Raw genomic sequence first — 19,610 nt, 5'->3', positions numbered from 1 at the left:
ATTTGCCCGATCAAGATCGATCTAGATCGGCCTCATATCCTTTTAGTCTGTCGTTTGTTTTGTTACAACATGATGTTTCTTACTTTGAGCGATGGGTTGTGTTTCATCGGCTGTTCTACTTCGATCTTGATCATGCATAGTATGCGGTTAAGGCATGTATGATCTAGAAGAGGTTTACTGGCTAGTTAAATCTGGTCTATAGTTCGCTATTATAGCTGTAACGATCCGATTGATCCCCACTGATGGCACTCTAGATTGGAGGATGCTAGTTGATAGATTTGTTCTCGATCAGGCGTGTCCTTAACAGTTTGCTATGTCTACATTGGCTAAATAGCCGATCGCCTATGCTTTAACGCCTATAGTGTGTTTCCATGATTCTGTTAAATGTGAGTAGATCTATGTACTTTAAAGCTTTGATTTGTTGTCTTTATCACGGCTGCCATCGATCCAATTGAACCCCACTGTTAGAGACAACAGGTTAAGTCTGATGAGTTCATAGGTTTGTCCATGTTAAATAGTCGATTGTTCACACGTTGTAGTCCTTTTTCACCTGAATCGGCTATTTCAGCCGATTCGCTCGAGCTTTCACACATATAGCATGTCTTTCGGAAAGCCTGTCGATGTATAGATGGTTTTATAGATTCTTCAATTTTAGTTTGGTATTATCATCATAGCAGCCATCGATCCAGTCGACCCTCACTGTTGATAGTAACAGATTAGATTTATAGCGTTTGTAGATCCATTCGTACTAGACAGTTGATTTATTCGCAAGCTATATCCTTTCTCGTTAGATTCATTGGCTCAATGCTTTACTCTGGTAATACCCACCTAGCTAATGATCTTACTTAAATCTGCATGTACTGTACTTGTCAAACATAAAATCAATCACGATCCATGAGCTTTACAGTCCATAACAGCCAATTTCTGTGCATATTGGCTATTTAGTCGATTTTCCTGTCTGGCTGCTCCTGAAGCGGCACACTTAGAACTGTCTAGGCAAAACCGCAATGTTCCACCTTAAATTACTGATAAACTTTCTCTCCTTATCAATTGCAGGTCAAATTGTCTTGCACGCCTCGGGAGGAATACGCAGGATCGGCTAATCCTGCGTTGAAGCCAAGCGGATCTCCGGGCTCATCCTAAGTAGATCCTTCTGGCTTGCTGTGTGCCCGGCGCATCGACACGTTTTTGCGCCGACACATGTTGTGGCATGCTCGGTGGGACACCACAATCGTCAAGGTGACTTACAACAACAGTGACATCCTTATGGTGCCTTATGAAGACTTACCTGATGAGGATAAATATGTCATCAATAAAGCTATAGAAGAATTTTAGAACAAGTGTTTATTGTCCTACACCAAGACACATGACAATAAAGTTGTTTAAAAACATCCACTACCAAGAGTTCTGTTGCATGGACAAATAGATGCAGATGAAGCTAAAGACAGGTGTTTCTTTGTAGAAGCTGTAAAAAAATCTGTTCATGATGCCATATTGAACCACAATACAGTTTTCTTGAACACATTCCACAACACCATAAAAGAGGTGTTTCATGGATTTCCAATTGATCAGGTTGGGCCAGTTTACTACAATATTCCACATCTGTCGACTTAGGGGACTAATCAAGCTGGTAGTAGCCATCAAGAAGCAGCACCAGTCGGTAATGATGATGTCCAGGTAGTTTAGAGCCCATCTAAGCAAGTTCAAGGTGGTACTACTAATCAAATACAATATAATCCTGGATCGTCAATGCAGCATGTGCAACAGCCGACGGGGCAAGTTCAGAATCAAATAGTCAATTTTGGCACATCAGGCCAAATACCGTCATTGGCTCAAAAAATAGCGCCATCAGTTCAAAGGATTCATAGAGATATAGATCCTAACATCTACAACCAGAGACTTCAAGTAGCGAATCAGCAAAGGACCCGACAGATAGAGGTTCCATAGGGATATCATTATGGCACATATTACAATACTCTTCACATGATTCCAAATCTAGGGTATCAAGGTACCCGAAATTTTAATCCACAGATGGGTCAACAATTACAGAGAAATCTAAATTCAGATGTTGATGAGTTGTTGATTAGAGTGACCGAGATGATGAAGAATCAGTTTGGTTTGAAGCCAAAAGGGTAGACCTTCTCGTACAAACGCCCATATCCAGAATGGTATGATTTGGTCGCTCTTCCTACAAATTATAGGCTTCCGGAGTTTGCTAAGTTCACTGGCCAAGATAGCACAAGCACAATAGAACATGTCAGTTAGTATCTCACACAGTTGGGCGAAGCGTCCATTGAAGAGGCCATCGAGTTCATTTCTTCTCCTTGTCTCTGTCAGGACTAGCCTTCACTTGGTTTTCATCGCTACCAGTTAACTCCATTGCTAATTGGACTAACCTAGAGAAGAATTTTCATACATATTTTTACACTGGGACAGGAGAAAAGAAAATTATCGATTTGACGACTATAAGGCAAAGAACTAATGAATCGGGCACCAAGTTTCTTCAGAGGTTTCGAGAGACCAGGAATTTGTGCTTCTCATTGAACTTAACTAATGATCAGCTAGCTGCTTTGGCCATTCAAGGAATGTTGTCGACATGGATAGAGAAGCTGCTTGGGCAAGAGTTTGACAATTTATGTTAGTTGACTCAATGAGTGGCAGCGCTCAATAGCCAATTTCAGAATATGCATAGAGATACCTGATTCCAGAAGAGTATCGCAATTGCTGAAACCTATAATCCATATTCAGTTGATGACGGCTATGAAGATGATAAAGAAGAAGAGGTTGCCATGACTGAATGGAATTGGGGTAAGAAGATAGTAATGGTGCCAAATCCCTTGGGGAAGAGGAGTCGAAGAGAGCTATGATTTCGACGTCACAAAATCAGACAAGCTCTTTAATTTCTTGCTTGAGAAGGGACAGATCAAGTTGTCCGACAATCATGTTATGTTGCCCCCTGATCAGTTGAAGAATAAGAAGTTTTGTAAATTTCATAACGCTACTTCTCATTCCACTAATGAATGCAGAGTTTTCTGGCAACATATACAGAAGGCTATTTAGCAAGGAAGGCTCAAATTTGATGCACCGCGAAAGATGAAAGTTGATGATAATCCTTTCCCAAGAGATCAGAACATGGTTGATGCTAGGTTGCTCAAAGGGAAAACTAAAGTCCTAACATCAACTAGATCAAGAGAAACTGGAACAGTCGATCCCGAGATGCAAATATTGGCTGATGAATATAGAGAGATTAGAAGACGTTGTGACCAACAAAAGAGCCGATATAAACAGGGAGAGACGTCAAGGGATGGGGCGACAAGGCTGTGTGTTACATCTTGAATTTTGTTGAATAAATGGCAGCGGCAGAAGGAAAATGATTATCAGCGTTGGTTAGAAGAGTAAGAATATCAGCGTCAACAAGAAGACGAGAGGTATGAAAGAAAGCAAGCTAAATCACATTGGAATTGTCCTTTCTTCATACATTGTTGGATTGAAGGTCTGAAATTATCTACTAGAAATAATTGCCTAGAGTGCAGTGAGCAATATTGGGAGTTTAGGCAATCTCAAGCCAACCACCGGTCTATCCATGCTCGAGATGAGTATCATCATAATAATATGGATCAGCGCTTAAAAAATAGAAGTGTTCATGATTGGCTTGGGAAGCGAGTTGTTGATCAAAACTGGGCTAATTATGGAGAAGAAGATAATGAAGAAGAATATGTTTGGCAAGAAGGGCAATGGTGTCCATAAGGTTTAACAATGCCTAAGGAACAGAGAGCTAGAACAGGCTTAGGCATCTGGTAGACCTCAAGTGTGGCTTGCTAAACAAACAGCCGATAGAGGGCAACCATTGGCTAATATTCAAATGACTTTTCTATTGACGTCAGAATTTAGAGCTCCAGCAGACCAAGAAATTTATTCAAATTATGATGAATCGGAGTATGAGGAGATAGTTGCCAAGTTAACAGTGATATAGCAGGCTATATTTGATAAGCCAATCAAGCATTGGCACTTAAAGGCTTTATATGTAAAAGGTTTTATTGATGGAAGCCGATGACCAAAATGTTGGTAGATGGAGGTGCTTCTGTCAATCTTATGCCTTATACTACTTTTCGCAAGCTTGGCAAGGGACCAGGAGATTTGATTGAAACTGGTATGATGCTTAAGGATTTTGGAGGTAATGCATCTAAGACCAGGGGGCAATGAACATTGAATTGACAATCGAAAGTAAGACTTTGCTCACCACATTCTTTGTCATTGATGGAAAAGGTTCATACAGTCTACTCCTTTGCCGTGTCTAGATTCATGAAAATTGTTGTGTACCATCAACCATGCATCAATGTTTGATTCAATGGCATGGAGATGATGTTGAGCTGGTTTGCGCTGATGAATCTGTGAGTATCGCAACAGCCGATCTAGTATATTGGGAGCTAGAAGACTTCGAGTGTTTTTTGGCAAGCTATGGGAAGGAGGCTTCATTAAGATCAGTGATGAAAGCCAACAGCCGATCCAAGCAATCGGCTCTGAGAGTTTGCTTTCATGGATAATCATGGCTTCGTGTTGGCCGGTGGATTAAGGGAGATAGACATTGGTCCTGGAGATAGGCCTAGGCCGACGTATGTAAGTGCTAAGTTGGATCCTAAGTACAAGCCAGAGTTGATCAATTTATTAAAGGAAATTTAAAGATTGTTTTGCTTAATGAGATGCCTGGCCTAGATCGGTTAATTGTTTAATCTTTGGTCAGAAGAATTCTGGTGCAACCTATCAAGAAGAAATCAGTGGAAAATGTCTAGAAGAACATTATCTTATCATTTGGATGAACACTAGATAGCCGATTCATTCAGCCGCTGGCTCTAATAGCTGATACCAGAAGGGTATAACCTTTGGCCCAAAATTACCCCAAAAGGGGAAAAGCCGATACGAGACGTATCGCCTATAGAGCAAAAAACAAACATAGAAGCAACCATTATGTATATGGAGGCAATGCAAAAAGCACACTGAGATACAATCATAGAAAGATAGAAGATTTTATTGATTAGTTTGCCCTAAATACAAACTAATAAAAAACATGGTTTATCACATCCTGAGCGGATGTGTTGTCTACTATGGCCTCTGCTGCGTTGACGAATTCCTCAATCAACTCCTCATGCTCCTCGGGGCCGTCACCCATCGGGAAGCTGGTCTCCATGGTGTGGAGCTCGTACCCGGTCTGTACCTGAGCCACGGCCAGCGCCACTGATGCGCCATGACGAACGCCATGAAGGGTGATCTCCTGGACGCGGGCTAGAATATCGTGGAGGCAGGAGTTGATGAGGGGGCCCCGGGCATTGACGGGCGCCATAGCTGCGTTTGCCGCTAGTTGGAGGGACTCCAACTACACCGTCAGGGCTGGTGATCATAGAAATAGAAGAACTATCAAGATAAAGGCAGTGTAAATCAAAATAGAGGTGTTCCTAGAGTCCATCTTACCCACCACCATGGCATCAAACTCGGCCAACCGCACCCGAGCAGCACTGGCCTCTTCCTCGGTGACGTGAAGGGTGGCTTGAGAGACCTCGAGGCGGATCTCAAGCTGGTCATTTTCTCGAGTTCCCTTGGAATAATGGTCCTGGGCTGCCCTCCACTCTTGGAGGAAACACCGGGTGTCGTCGTCGTTGTAAGAATCGAAGGAGTCCGACGATGAGCCCAGCGCAAAGGATGCGGCATCGGAGGGCTCGCTAGCCCTGGGAAGAGGACGAAGGCTGTCATTCAAGATGAACCTATAAACAATGTAGAAGAGTTCATCACCATGAGTAGAAGATATCGATCTCACCTCATACGATGAAGGCACTGGCTCACCGGCATGTCCACCTCCGGAACCTCCTCCGCCGCGCGTTTGCCTCGGTTGTCCTCGCTGATGCAGACAAGGTCCGATCTTCCAAAAGGTATGATAGCATCGATTGGTGGAGACTCGATGTTCATGATCTAGGCTTCGAACCAAGACCGATTCAGACCCTCGCAACCATTACACTACTGCTCCATTGGTTATCAACCACGCGAGCGCAATTGACCTCGCCAAGAAGGCTTTCCTATAAGCGAATCGAGAACACAAGCAAGAACGGGATGAACACAATATGAAATTGCAAATAAATATGAGGCTTATGAAAATAATAAGGAGTTCAAGTCTTTATTTTAAAGGACTAATCGCCATAGGCGAACAAGATCAAGAACCGGGGCCCTGGTTCACAACAAGCGGCCTTGGCGGCACAGTTGCAGCAAAACGATGGCTGTTTCATGAGGAAATCAAGAACTAAACAAAACCACTCAAACCCTAAGGAGAGCGACAACTACTGATTATAGAGTCTTTGGTGTCACCCCCCCTGGACGCGCCCCCTAATGGGCCCAAACACAATACACGGTCCAACGGACCAAAAGACGGTGTCGCAGCACCCTGGCAGATTCTGGACACTGAATTGTTTCGATGATTCCCGTTGATTCTGAAGGGATTTTGATGTGAGACTAGCTGCATTGGCTTCCTTATCTAATTATCTTTCCATCCATATGTGGATCGTCGAAAATAGAGCCTAGACGCACCCGTGCGACTAGTTTTATGATAGACTGGTCCTGGAACCTAAGATGGGCTCTAACTTCAGTTGGATTGAGCCTCCACCATGAGAAAGATGAATTGGACGCCCATGCTGGACCTCCTCCTCTCCTTGGCTTGTGTGTGACGACGTAGTGATGTCCTCATCATCCTCCCTTTCTTGAATTGAAGTCGTCCTCGACTGAAGTAGATCGTCTACTCAATTGGATGACAGCAACGATGGCTCCAGAAGAAGACGTTCATCTTGGCACCCAATCCTTCACAAAGGTGGCTGCCATGGTGGCCTCCCTGCTAGGAATTCATCCTCCTTCTCCTGCAAAAGGTTAGTACCAACAAGAGGCATAGCACTAGAAGCAGGACCAAGTGGACATATAGGCGATGTACAAGTTAAAGCATAACATGGTTCATCATGATCAGCAAGAGCAAATTTAAGAGCAAATAAAACTTCTTTCATGGCACTTGATGGTTCATTTGCTGGTTTGCTAGAGTCTTTATCATGGCCTTTCTTTTTCTTTTCAGCAAGTTTATTTTCATATTGCACAATTTCAGCAGGAGTTAAAGGAAGTAAAGCAATGGTCTTTCCTTTAAACATAAAAGTGTATCTATTTTGCCTACCATGATGTACAACATTATTATCATATTGCCAAGGGCGGCCTAATAAAAATGAACAAGCTTGCATAGGCACAACATCAAAATCAGCATAATCATGGTATGATCCGATAGAAAAATGCACACGAGCAGATTATGTTACCTTTGCCTTACCACTATTGTTGAACCATTGAACATGGTATGAATGTGGAAGAGCACGTGCAGATAAACCAAGGGTCTTGACAAGCTTAGAACTTACCAAGTTATTGCTGCTCCCTCCATCAATTATAGCACGAACACGGAAATTATTGACAATGAGGAACATTTGAAACAAATTATGGCATTGTAGCTTGTCTATTGGCTCAACCTATGTACTCAAAACACGCTGAACAAGGATTGATTTGTAGTCTGTAGTGCATGTCACACTATCAATTACCTCATCAGGATCTTTAGCACTATCTACAAATTATCTACATAAAGATCAGTTGTAAGTGCAAATTCATTCTCTTCATCACTAGCACTAACATACCCACCATCATCAGTAGCAATACATGCGTGTTTGCTAGGGCATTCTTTAGCAATATGTCCCATGCCCTTGTAGCGGTGGCAAATAACTTTAGAAGAGCTGCTAGAGGAAGGTGTAGCATATCCACTGGAAGAAGGTGTGCTAGGAGAACTCTTCTTTACAGACGCTGGTGGTGTCTGTACATTAGAAAATCTACTCACCTCAGATGGACATGAAGGAGTGGACTAAGTCATGGAACACCTAGGTTGTCGTCCCTGTACTTCCCTTTCAGCTTTAAGAGCATAATGATATAATTGGGAAAATCTAGTCCATTCTTTATAGTCAAGAACATCATGTATTTCACGACGCAAACCTCCAAAAATCTAGAACACTTATCCATTTCATCCTCCTGTATGTTACTACGTGCTAGACCAATTAAAAGCTCCTGATAATATTCCTCGATAGTCTTACTACCTTGATTTAGATGTTGCAGTTTTAATCGCATATCACGTTGATAATATGGAGGAACAAATCTCGATTTCATTCGTCGTTTAAGTGCAGTCCAAGTTTGAGGTATTTGAGCATTAGCATTAGCATTAACATTATTGCAAATATCATTCCACCAGAAAAAAGCAAAACTAGTAAACTTACTGGTAGCAAGTCTAACTCTATATTCTTCAGGTACTTGATGGGAGCTAAATTTTTTATCTATAGCCATCTCCCAATCTCAATATGCTTCAGGATCAGCAGAACCAGAAAAAGGAGGTATCTTAAACTTGGTTTTAGAGAAAGGATCATTATTACCTTGGTTATTACCTCCCATACCGTGTTGGTTAAAGTTCAACCGATTAAGGTTAGGGATGAAAACGGTATGGATATTTTCCGACCGTATTCGAAACCGAATCCGTTTAGAGGGGTTGAGATCTGTCCGTATTTGAGTCCGGATATCAAACATCCGATAGCATATCCGTATCCGAATACTCAAATCGCATATTTATGATGTCGATATCCAATCGTATCCTATCCGACATAGTTGACACTATCCATATTCGAATCTGAATCCGGATAGAAATATAAAAACAAATGTAATATCGGTGATATCCATCCATATCCGATCCGTTTTCATCCCTAATTACGGTTACGTGCATCCTCATCATGTCATCGAGCTTCGGCTTTAGCTTTAGCCTCCGCGTCGCCATCGTCCTCCTTAGAGAGATCATCAGCAGCAGCATCTTCAGGACATGGTTCAGGATGTCATTGTTCACCATCTTCAATCCTCTTGACCAAGTTGGTGATTTGTTGAAGGATCTCATTGAACTTGTCATCAAGAACGGCATGAAGCTCATTCTTGGAAACACAGTCATTGAAATCTATAGGTGTGTCCCCGTTTCCTTTGCTGCTGCCTCTGGCTTTTCCTAACATGGTTAGTAGAAAGGAGAAGACAACACAAATAGTATTATCCCTACCAACTACTTAGGTTGTGGACAAGGAAAAATAAGGCACTCAATTCTCAAGCGTCTTACTACGGTCTTACAAGTGTTCTTACCAAAGCAACAGGTGGTGCAATCGGTCGGTGACTATGATACCATTGTAGCTTGAGTGTAACAATTGCAAGGCGAACCTATACTTAGTTAGAAGAAAGTGGAGCTTGAATAGACACAATATAGTAGCAAGGAATAGCAATATTCACAACTGAATAGCAAAGCTGAATAAGTATCCCGAGTACTTGTCTTAGTTGCTGGCCTACTCATAATCCAAGTACCAGATGTATCAAGTGATGTGAATAGCAGGAATATGATTAGGAACAAGGCAAAAATCAGCACACGCAAACACAGCTCAAATGGCACTCTCTATGTGCTCCTCTAGATATTGTTCCACTTTTGCCCCTCTTTTTTTCTATTTTTTGGCAGTCGTTGTTTTTTTGGATTCTGACTTTTTCTTTTTATTTTTTTGATATTTTTTCTTCACTTAGGAGCATAAAAGAAGTAACCACAGAAAATATGAGCTTAAACAAGTGAAAGGCATGGCCTGTGGAAAATTCAGAAGACATGCTCAAAATTGATAAAAAGCTTGTGACCATGAAAAGAGGATCTTGTGACCAGTTTTTGGCCAAAATAAAATTTTCCAAACCTAGCAAGTTGGGGGACAGATGGATCCAAAAAAAATTTTGATCTATTTTGATATATGGAACATCGAAATCCGAGTTCGTATGCGAAAACTAGACCAGTTTTAAGAACTGGCTCCGAATTAGAAGACAAAACGGGAACAATACACGCAAAAGTTGTTGCGGCAGCTATGGATAGATGCAAACAGTGAAGACAAGTGTAACAAATTAGATGGCGTGGACTAGGGTTTGATGGATACAAAAGAAACATAGCAAGACTTGAAGGTGTTCATGGATTATGATGAACAACAAAGGAGAAGACACAAACCGGACTAAAAAACGATCTAAAACCAGCAACCAGAACTTGTCCTAGGACACAAACTCAACAACGCAAAACAGAGACAAAATTGCATGGCACAACGAGGCTATAGGACAGGGAATATGTGGTGGTGTATATTTTTTGTTGCTTTTTGTGGACTATAGGTAATGCAAAAACAGTAACAATCTAAAGGGGAAAACAAAGTTATACCTAACGGGCAACAAGGGCTCTAATACTACTTGATGTAGACAAGGCCCGATCTTTCGAAAGATATGATAGCGTCGATTGGTGGAGACTCGATGTTCATGATCTAGGCTTCGAACCAAGACTGATTCGGACCCCCGCAACCGTTACACCACTGCTCCATTGGTTATCAATCACGCGAACGCGATTGACCTCGCCGAGAAGGCTTTCCTGCAAGCGAATCGAGAACACAAGCAAGAATAGGATGAACGTAATCTAAAATTGTAAATAAATATGAGGCTTATGAAAATAAGAAGGAGTTCAAGTCGTTATTCAAAAGGACTAATCGCCATAGGCAAACAAGATCAAGAACCGGGGCCCTAGTTCACAACAAGCGGTCTTGGCGGCATAGTTGTAGCAAAACGATTTCTGTTTCATAAGGAAATCAAGAACAAAACAAAACCCCCCAAACCCTAAGGAGAGCGACAGCTGCTAATTATAGAGTCTTGGGCATCACCCCCCTGGACGCGCCCCCTAATGGGCCCAAACACGATACACGGTCCAACGAACCAAAAGACGATGTCGCAGCACCCTGGCAGATTCTGGATGCTGAATTGTTTTGACGATTGCCATTGATTCTGAAGGTCTTTTGATGTGAGACTAGTTGCATTGGCTTCCTTATCTAATTAGTTTTCCATCCATATGTGGATCATCAAAAACGGAGCCCGAACGCATCCGTGTGACCAGTTTTATGACAGACTGGTCTAGGAACCCGAGATGGGCTCCAACTTCAGTTGGATTGGGCCTCCACCATGAGAAAGATGAATTGGACGCCCATACTAGACCTCCTCCTCTCCTTGGCTTGTATGTGATGATGTAGTGATGTCCTCATCACTCACCGGCCATGGAGTTGGGTTGGATCTACAAGAAGGGGGAAGAAAACCGCTATAGGGTTTGCAATGGCAGAGAAATGCGAAGGAACATGAATAATTGCGAGTATGGATGTGTTTGAGGCCAGAGCCCTCGGCTGGTATTTGAAGATATGAAGCGAGGTGGTGGACATCTTGAGACATGCAAAAGGCAACCGCAATTAATAGGAGGCGAAGCGCCACCTCACTAACGTCGAAGAGAATACGGCGTTGATGACTGAGGACAGAAGATTGAGGGTTTTTTGTAATAAAGGCTATGTTTTCAGACTTAATCGAATGAAGGTTAGAAGTCTAGAATTGGCTACTTTCAAATCGGATCTTTAGCTGAAATAGGAAATACAATGAGACAATAGAAAATATGATTATCACTGGTCCTACACAAAATACATTTTTGATATGCATATTACAAGTTTAGAACATCCTGGATGGCTTTCAATGCCTCTACCCGGATAGCATCTACTTCTGTGATTTGTTGCTGGTCTTCTTCGGCTGATCCAGGAATGTCCTCAAGGCTACTGCAGATGGCCCTGCCTTCTCTGACCTTGGCTAACAGTTCTTGTTTCTTTTGCCTAATGGCATCGGGTATTTGAGCCACATTAGACTTGTGGTGATCAATGGCAGCCCTCACACTCTCCAATTCCTTCTCAAGTTCTACATGCCTTGCTTCTAGTTGGGTCAACTCCGGTTCAACCCTAAGAGAGGAGCTCTTCAAGTTATCGATCAGCTATGTCAGCTCTTTGGCCTCTTGTCTATTAGAGTTCTTCTTGGCCAATAAAGCTTCATGGTTGGATAGGTTCCTCTGAGCCTTTTTCACCTTTGGGGCTTGATCTTCAATAATAGATTAGGGTAACAAGACATTGATAAGATCTAGAGATGAAATATCCTTAATGGCCAAGAAGACTCTTTGCATTGAATCTACATCTTGGACCAAATCGGCTATGTTCCTCTCAAGCATTGGTAGTATATCCATTAGCCGATGTCTGGTCTCTTTTGATAGAGCTTCTTTAGAAGAGATGGCTGACGAGCTGATTTCATCTTCATCAAAATACTCTTCAAGGTTGAAAGAGTAGCTCGGAGCTAGAAGATTAAGTGCATGTATATATAAGAAAATCTTGATTAGGAGGACTGAATCAGTCTATAATAAATAAATGGTGAAGTGGATATAGCACCTTTTATATGGTTGTCTCTATCTAGGAAGAAGGAGTAGCTAGTGATGTACCAAAGATATCTGGTTGAATCGGCGCTAAAGTTTCAGCATTGGTATCTGCAAACATCAAGGAAGATCTTTAGCTCAGATTTGTTGCAGAAAGATAAACCAAGCATATAATATTCTTACCATCAATTGTCTATTGGGCTGGGGATTCAGCAGTCTGGATGACAACGCCAATAGGATCACTGTCAATAGGTGGACTGTTGGACTCCTGCTCTTGCATGAATGTTTCTTTAGGGAGTGTCTGACATGGCAGATGATCAGAAAAGGGTGAAAATTGAATAAAAATCAAGAATTTTAAGAAAAATGCCTTGGCAGCATCAGGGGGGTGAAATGGAAGGATTTACATCTTCTGCTGCCTTGGAAGCATCAGTTGTTTCAACCGAAATTGGCTCCTTTGGAGGATCGGCCGATGAAGGATCAGTTGATGCTGACTTGAATGCCTGGGACAGCAGTTCCACACCCAGAGCAGGTTGAGACATAATGGTTGATAACTATGAAGAAAGGAACGGGATTAGAAGTTGAATATCACTTTGGGATGAGGGGTAATTGTTTTACCTGGGCAGCTGATGGTCTCGTTCTGCGAAGTCTTTTCTCAGTAATAGTTTTTTGGGTTGTCCCTTAGGCTATCTTATGTTTTGAGGATTGATATGTTACGATTGTAGGGGCAGCTTGAGTTTTCATCAGTTTCTTCAGTGTGGGTGCAGTTGATCCTATCCTTGAGACTGGACATGGTGGTTGATAATCTATAGAATGCCCCTTCCTATCTAAGCTTGGGGGTTCAAATTCAGCATCCTGAAAGGGTCTGTTAGAATAGTTGGCAGGAGAACTCAATCGAATAATTTTCTAAAAAGGATGGTAAGTTACCTCACTGTCAGAAGCAAATTCTCCATCCAGAGCTATGCATCTAGGATGGACCGGCACACAAAAGAGATGGGAGTGCCATTCTTGCCACCAAGAGTCAAAAAGGTTGGAAGAGAAGTTGACTCTTGTCCAGTCATACAAATAAAGAGATGGAAGATCTGATCCTAGTTGGAACACTCTGAAAGCTTCTATTACTTCACTAATATCCTCTCTTGGCCTCAGTATATCCTTAAAGAAGAGTTGAGGAGGCAGTTGACCAAGACCAAACTGACGAGCTACAAAAGAAGGGTTGTAGAACTCATAGGATGGAAAGTTGCCTAGAAGGAAGGAACCTACAGATATTTTACCGTGGCCATGATGAAATTTAGATGGAAGAACACAGGGCTTGATGAAGGAGTTGAAGATTGTAGCCGCCATTTCATCTGAACAGTCTGATTCAAATCAAAATTTGAATGGGAAGATCAACTTATTGTTCTCATCCTCATCATAGGGTAGCCAAGTCAGGATATATGCATCAAACCCTCTATAAAACTTTTTGAAGAGATGGCCAACATCGACAACAATTGTTATGGCCGATGCAGCTTCACCATAGCTCATGCACTGACGGGTTCTTCCTTCTTCGCCTCTATATTCCTCATCAAAGTTGGAGGAAGGAAAGCTCAAGTTCCTGAGATCAGGCCTTACAATCATATGCATATACAAGTTCAGCCATAGTTGTATCAAGCACAAAGGGCCACTAATAGTATGCACTGGTTCATTCTTTAGTAACTGGGCAGCTACCTAATGCATCAGATGATAAGCAGCTCCTAACAGATACTTTCCAAGAGGAATATCCTTGCCTATTACCAGATGCTCTGCCATAAGTTTGTGATTATAAGTCAGACCACAAGATGACCCACAGAAGATGAATCTATCTAACTACATGTTCAGAAAGGCCACATATTCTCTTTCGCTAACAGTTGATTCGTCTCCAATATGGTTCAGAATATAGCTTGTCCATCCTGTGCAGTCTAATATTTTGGCTAATTTCATGGATCTGGCACTTAAGAAGTCATAGGGCTGCATCGATCCTGTTATTCTAAAGCTGGTCAGCATATAAACATCGGCCAAAGTAATGGTCATTGGACCGTGACAAAAAACAAAGGCATTTAGGGTGTTCGACCAGAAATAAGATGCAAAAATCAGCAGTGAATCATTCCTCTGCATCCCAGACAACGAGAGTCTCAAGCATTGATTCAAATCATAAAGCTCCTAATCTCTAACCTTTTTCTCAGATACCCTAAAAAACCAGTCTCTCCATCCCCTAGGCATTTTGGGCTAGTTTCTTAAGGGAGTTTTGGTGTTCCAGGAGAATGAATCCTCTACAGATTGTTTGAAGGGGATTTGATTGGTTTTTTGACGAATAAAATCAGATGGATCAGGGTCACCCATAGGCCCAAGAAAATAGACATTGGGGGCAACAGCCGATGGAATCAAGATTTCGTTCCTCATTTCCTAGAAATCAGATAAAATAAATTTGAGAAGGGAAATGTAGGGTAGCGGCCGATACTTGGAGAGTAGGAACATGAAACCATACCTCAGGGACATGGTCACTGGTCGCCATTGCAGCCAAAATAGATTTGAATCTAAGGAAGATCGCTTGAGTAAAAGCTTGATAGGGTAGAGGATTTGCTATGGTTGAGGCTTTAGCGATGGTGGCTGTTAAGATTTCCTCGAGAAAGAAGGGGAAAGCAAATGAGTTGAGTGAGTTGGAAAAGATATTGTTGTGATATTATATAAGACTTGGACTGAGAAATCAAGAGTCACGCGCATATCTCAGAATAAAACGGTTGCGACGAAGTAAATAGGTAAATAGGAATTTTGGAATAAAATCATTTTTATCCCAAAATTGGGGGGCATGTGTTTACACCAAAATTTGGAAAGAATGTGGAAACTTGACGCCTTCAAGATTGTGTCAATCAAGGAATCGATTGTATAAGGATCAATATCAGTTGATTCAGATGTGGCACTAGAATAGGCTCTCTTTGAATGACGTCAGGAGATAACGACAATGAGCTACGGTTGGCGTCAAGAAATATATGTCGGACTCTACGAAAAGGGAAAAATTAGGGTCCAAGTTATCTTAAGTTAGGAATATTTTCTTTTATACCAAAGATTGTAATGAGTCATACTTGGGTAGGATCCATGCTTAGGCTCTGGGTATAAATATTGGACCCCGACTATTGTAAAAAGACAATCAATACAAGTTACTTTTCTTTCGGCTTCATGCCAACCCTTAGGAGTAGGAGTAGTGTAGATCTCGGTGAGTTCTTCAACAAGCAGGCTGCATCGGTCCGGCTGACCTCTGGCTTATCTATAAGTACCGTCATGGCTTATACTTCTATTTGTACGGCTGCATCGGTTAAGTTTGACCTCCACTGCGAACTCTAGTATAAGCTAGTTATCGACTCTTATCTAGTTCAAGTACGGCTAGATCAGTTAAGTTTGACCTCCACTGCTCGAATTAGATTAAGGTCAAGTTATTGGCTCTACCTAAGAGTGGCATCCTTTGGGTAGATTCATTAAGTTACCGATCTTGCTGATATTCTTATTGTTGTTAATTTTCAGCAACATCAATTTGCCCGATCAAGATCGATCTAGATCGGCCTCATATCCTTTTAGTCTGTCGTTTGTTTTGTTACAACATGATGTTTCTTACTTTGAGCGATGGGTTGTGTTTCATCAGCTATTCCACTTCGATCTTGATCATGCATAGTACGCGGTTAAGGCATGTATGATCTCGAAGAGGTTTACTGGCTAGTTAAATCTGGTCTATAGTTCGCTATTTTGGCTGTAACAATCCGATCCATCCCCACTGATGGCACTCTAGATTGGAGGATGCTAGTTGATAGATTTGTTCTTGATCAGGCGTGTCCTTAACTGTTTGCTACGCCTACATTGGCTAAATAGCCGATCGCCTATGCTTTAATGCCTATAGTGTGTTTCCATGATTCTATTAAATGTGAGTAGATCTATGTACTTTAAAGGTTTGATTTGTCGTCTTTATCATGGCTACCATCGATCCAGTTGAACCCCACTGTTAGAGATAGCAGGTTAAGTCTGATGAGTTCATAGGTTTATCCATGTTAAATAGTCGATTGTTCACACGTTGTAATCATTTTTCACATGAATCGGCTATTTCAGCCGATTCGCTCGAGCTTTCGCACATATAGCATGTCTTTCAGAAAGCCTGTCGATGTATAGATGGTTTTACGGATTCTTTGGTTTTAGTTTGTTATTAGCATCATAGCTGCCATCGATTCGGTCGACCCTCACTGTTGATGGTAACATATTAGATTCAGAGCATTTGTAGATCCATTCGTACTAGACAGTCGATTTGTTCGCATGCTATATCCTTTCTCGTTAGATTCATCAGCTCAATGCTTTACTCTAGTAATACCCACCTAGCTGATGATCTTACTTACATTTGCATGTACTGTACTTGTCAAATATAAAATCAATCGCGATCCACGAGCTTTACAGTCTGTAATAGCTGATTTCTATGCGTATCGGCTATTTAGTCGATTTTCCCGTCTAGCAGCTCCCGAAACGACACACTTAGAATTGTCTGGGCAAAACCAGCATGTTCCACCTTAAATTATTGATAAACTTTCTCTCCTTGTCAATTGCAGGTCAAATTGACTAGCACGCCTTGGGAGGAAAACACAGAATTGGCTAACCCTACGTTAAAGCCAAGCGAATCTTCGGGCTCATCCTAAGCAGACACTTTCTCTCCGGCTTGATGTGTGCCAGGCGCATCGACACGTTTTTGCACCGACATATATACATATACACATACATATATATTCTCTAACCATGAGTAGATTGGAGAAAAAGGTCGACATCATAAGAATTCAAATCACATCTCAAGTGACGAATACAGACACTGCACTACTCACAAATTCCATCATGTGAGTCATGGTAAGTATGATCAAGAAAGGTGAGATAGTCTTGCTCATGGACTTTAAACTTGATGAGTAGTTATCTTTTAATTATTGCATCCCATTGCATGTTTATTTGGAATAATCCATGCATCCATTCTGTTTAGTTTGAATTTTTCTCATATCAAATCTACAGCATGTTTAGTTCCTTTCATATATCCATCCCACTTGCATCTTTATGAAAAAAATATGAGCACATGAGGTCTCATGATTAGTAAAAAAACAAAAATTCATCGCCATGATCATACTCTTTCATCTCCATCTAAGTAAATCTCTAAAAGTGCTTTCATGCTCCCTTTGTCTGCCGTAGTTTGCTTTGGTTTGGAAGTACTGGACATACTTCCAAAGGCTTTTTAAATATGGTGCTTAGGTTAAATAGTCTTTCTTAATCAAATTAGACATGGAGTTTAGTTTGGTTATTGAACTAAATGTTGCTTGTGTAGACACTGGATATTTTGTTGGACAAACCCCTGTAGAAAACTCTCAAATTCAATATGGGTAAGTCAATAGATGGATTCACATCAAAGATGAATCAAGGCATGTGATGAACTCCAATAACTTTGCACAAAAAAGACTCAGCTCATACTTTATTGAAGGAAGAACTATGAGTATCAAAATTCATTCACTTTGTCTTTTGCTGCAAGTTACCTTTGCCTTGAACCATGCTTGAATGCAGTGAACAAATAAAAATTCGTTATCAAACATGATAAACAATCTATGCTAAGGTAATTAAAAAATCACCTTTTCATTAGCATAGATGAGAACCACACAAATTATGGATAACAACCCATATTTCAAATTTGTTGTATTCCCTAGGGTATGTGTCTATTAACATTTTGCAGGAAAGAAGCTATGCCTAGTCATGGTTTGGTATGAATCTATGAACTCAAGTAGAACCACCACTTCAACGATGGAACAAAGGAGACGAGTGCCACAAAAAGAATCTACAATAAAAGCACTCACTCATAGGAAGTGGATGAACAAATCAACAGGCCACAAGTAACGTCAAAGGCAACCAAGCATTGAGCCTTTCTAGGACTCAAGCTAGGAGGTTCATGAGAAGCAGGGTGCAACTCACCTCATATTAGCCAATCTGAAGCCATCTTTTATCACCTTCAGTCACTACATCTTGGCATACATTCTCATGCCAACAGACATTAGTAATCAATGGAGGTCTATCCATAGTGTCTCATGAAATCATGGGCACAAGAATACATCCCTAAGCCATTAGAGATCAAGCTTTCAAGCAAATACCAATGAGGTTCCTTCTTTGACCATCAAGACGGCCAGCATATCATTAACAAACAAAGAAGAACAACTCTCCGCCATGCTGTTAGACAATCAAGGAAGAACTTGAGTTGCATCTCCAATGAACCCCAATTCGTCACCCAAGAATCAACAAAAATCAAGAAAGGTTGATGGAAGAAGAGCATGCAATTATCCATATCCTCATCTCTAGGATCGAGGCTTAATACAAGGAAAGGTCCTGCTTAACGGACTATGAGCTCTTGTCAATAGGTAAATTGGATAAGCCTCCTTCAGGTATGTTTGTCACTAACCATTTCAATAAAAAGAAGGAAAACACAATATCCAACCAAGCATTATGCAACATAAAATCACATTCATAGGAGAATTCTGTCATCCAAACTTGATTCTGCATTCCACAAAATTCAAGTATGGGGGATGGAATTCTTCAAAACATCTCATGTCATGTTGCTAGTTTGTCTTGGTCATCCCTACAATTTATGATGAGCTCAACTTGCTAAATCTCTAATAAGTAAAAATTTAAATAATCATGCTCCTTTTGGTCACCATACATATTATTATTTCTACTTTAATGAATCTCTTTAGTCTTTCAAGTTCCTTGTTATGTTATAAGTATGCTTCGGAATATTATTCGAACATGATTATTGAATCAAAACATACTTGTAAAGAGTTTGGTTGTATATATAGACTAACCCTTGTAGAAAAATATTCAAATTTTTTTGGGAATGTTAGGAGATCATTTGTAGAAACAAATCAAGGTTTGAGGTATTCTTCAAAATGGTTTTACACATCTTTGTCTTAACCATGTTGAAAATTTGAACTAGTGGTGAATGTTAGAATTTATAAGTGCAAATAGAAAATGAAGGATTCCGCGAGCGCACAGAATACCAATGTAGCATTTTACAGGGAGTATTCCAGGTATCGTTATTTATATTTTACCATAGGAAACAATGGAGTAAAGACTTATTGAGTAATAAAGGAATATCTATCAGGCAATATACCAGCATGGCCAGAGCAGGGGTGAAGGTAATGATAGGAATTAAGGATAATGATACTCAGGGGATAGATCTATAAGATAACGT

This window comes from Miscanthus floridulus, chromosome 8 (genome assembly GCF_019320115.1).
Source record: "Miscanthus floridulus cultivar M001 chromosome 8, ASM1932011v1, whole genome shotgun sequence".
In the NCBI taxonomy this organism is placed as follows: Eukaryota; Viridiplantae; Streptophyta; class Magnoliopsida; order Poales; family Poaceae; genus Miscanthus; species Miscanthus floridulus.
Note: the sequence above shows the minus strand (reverse complement) of the source record.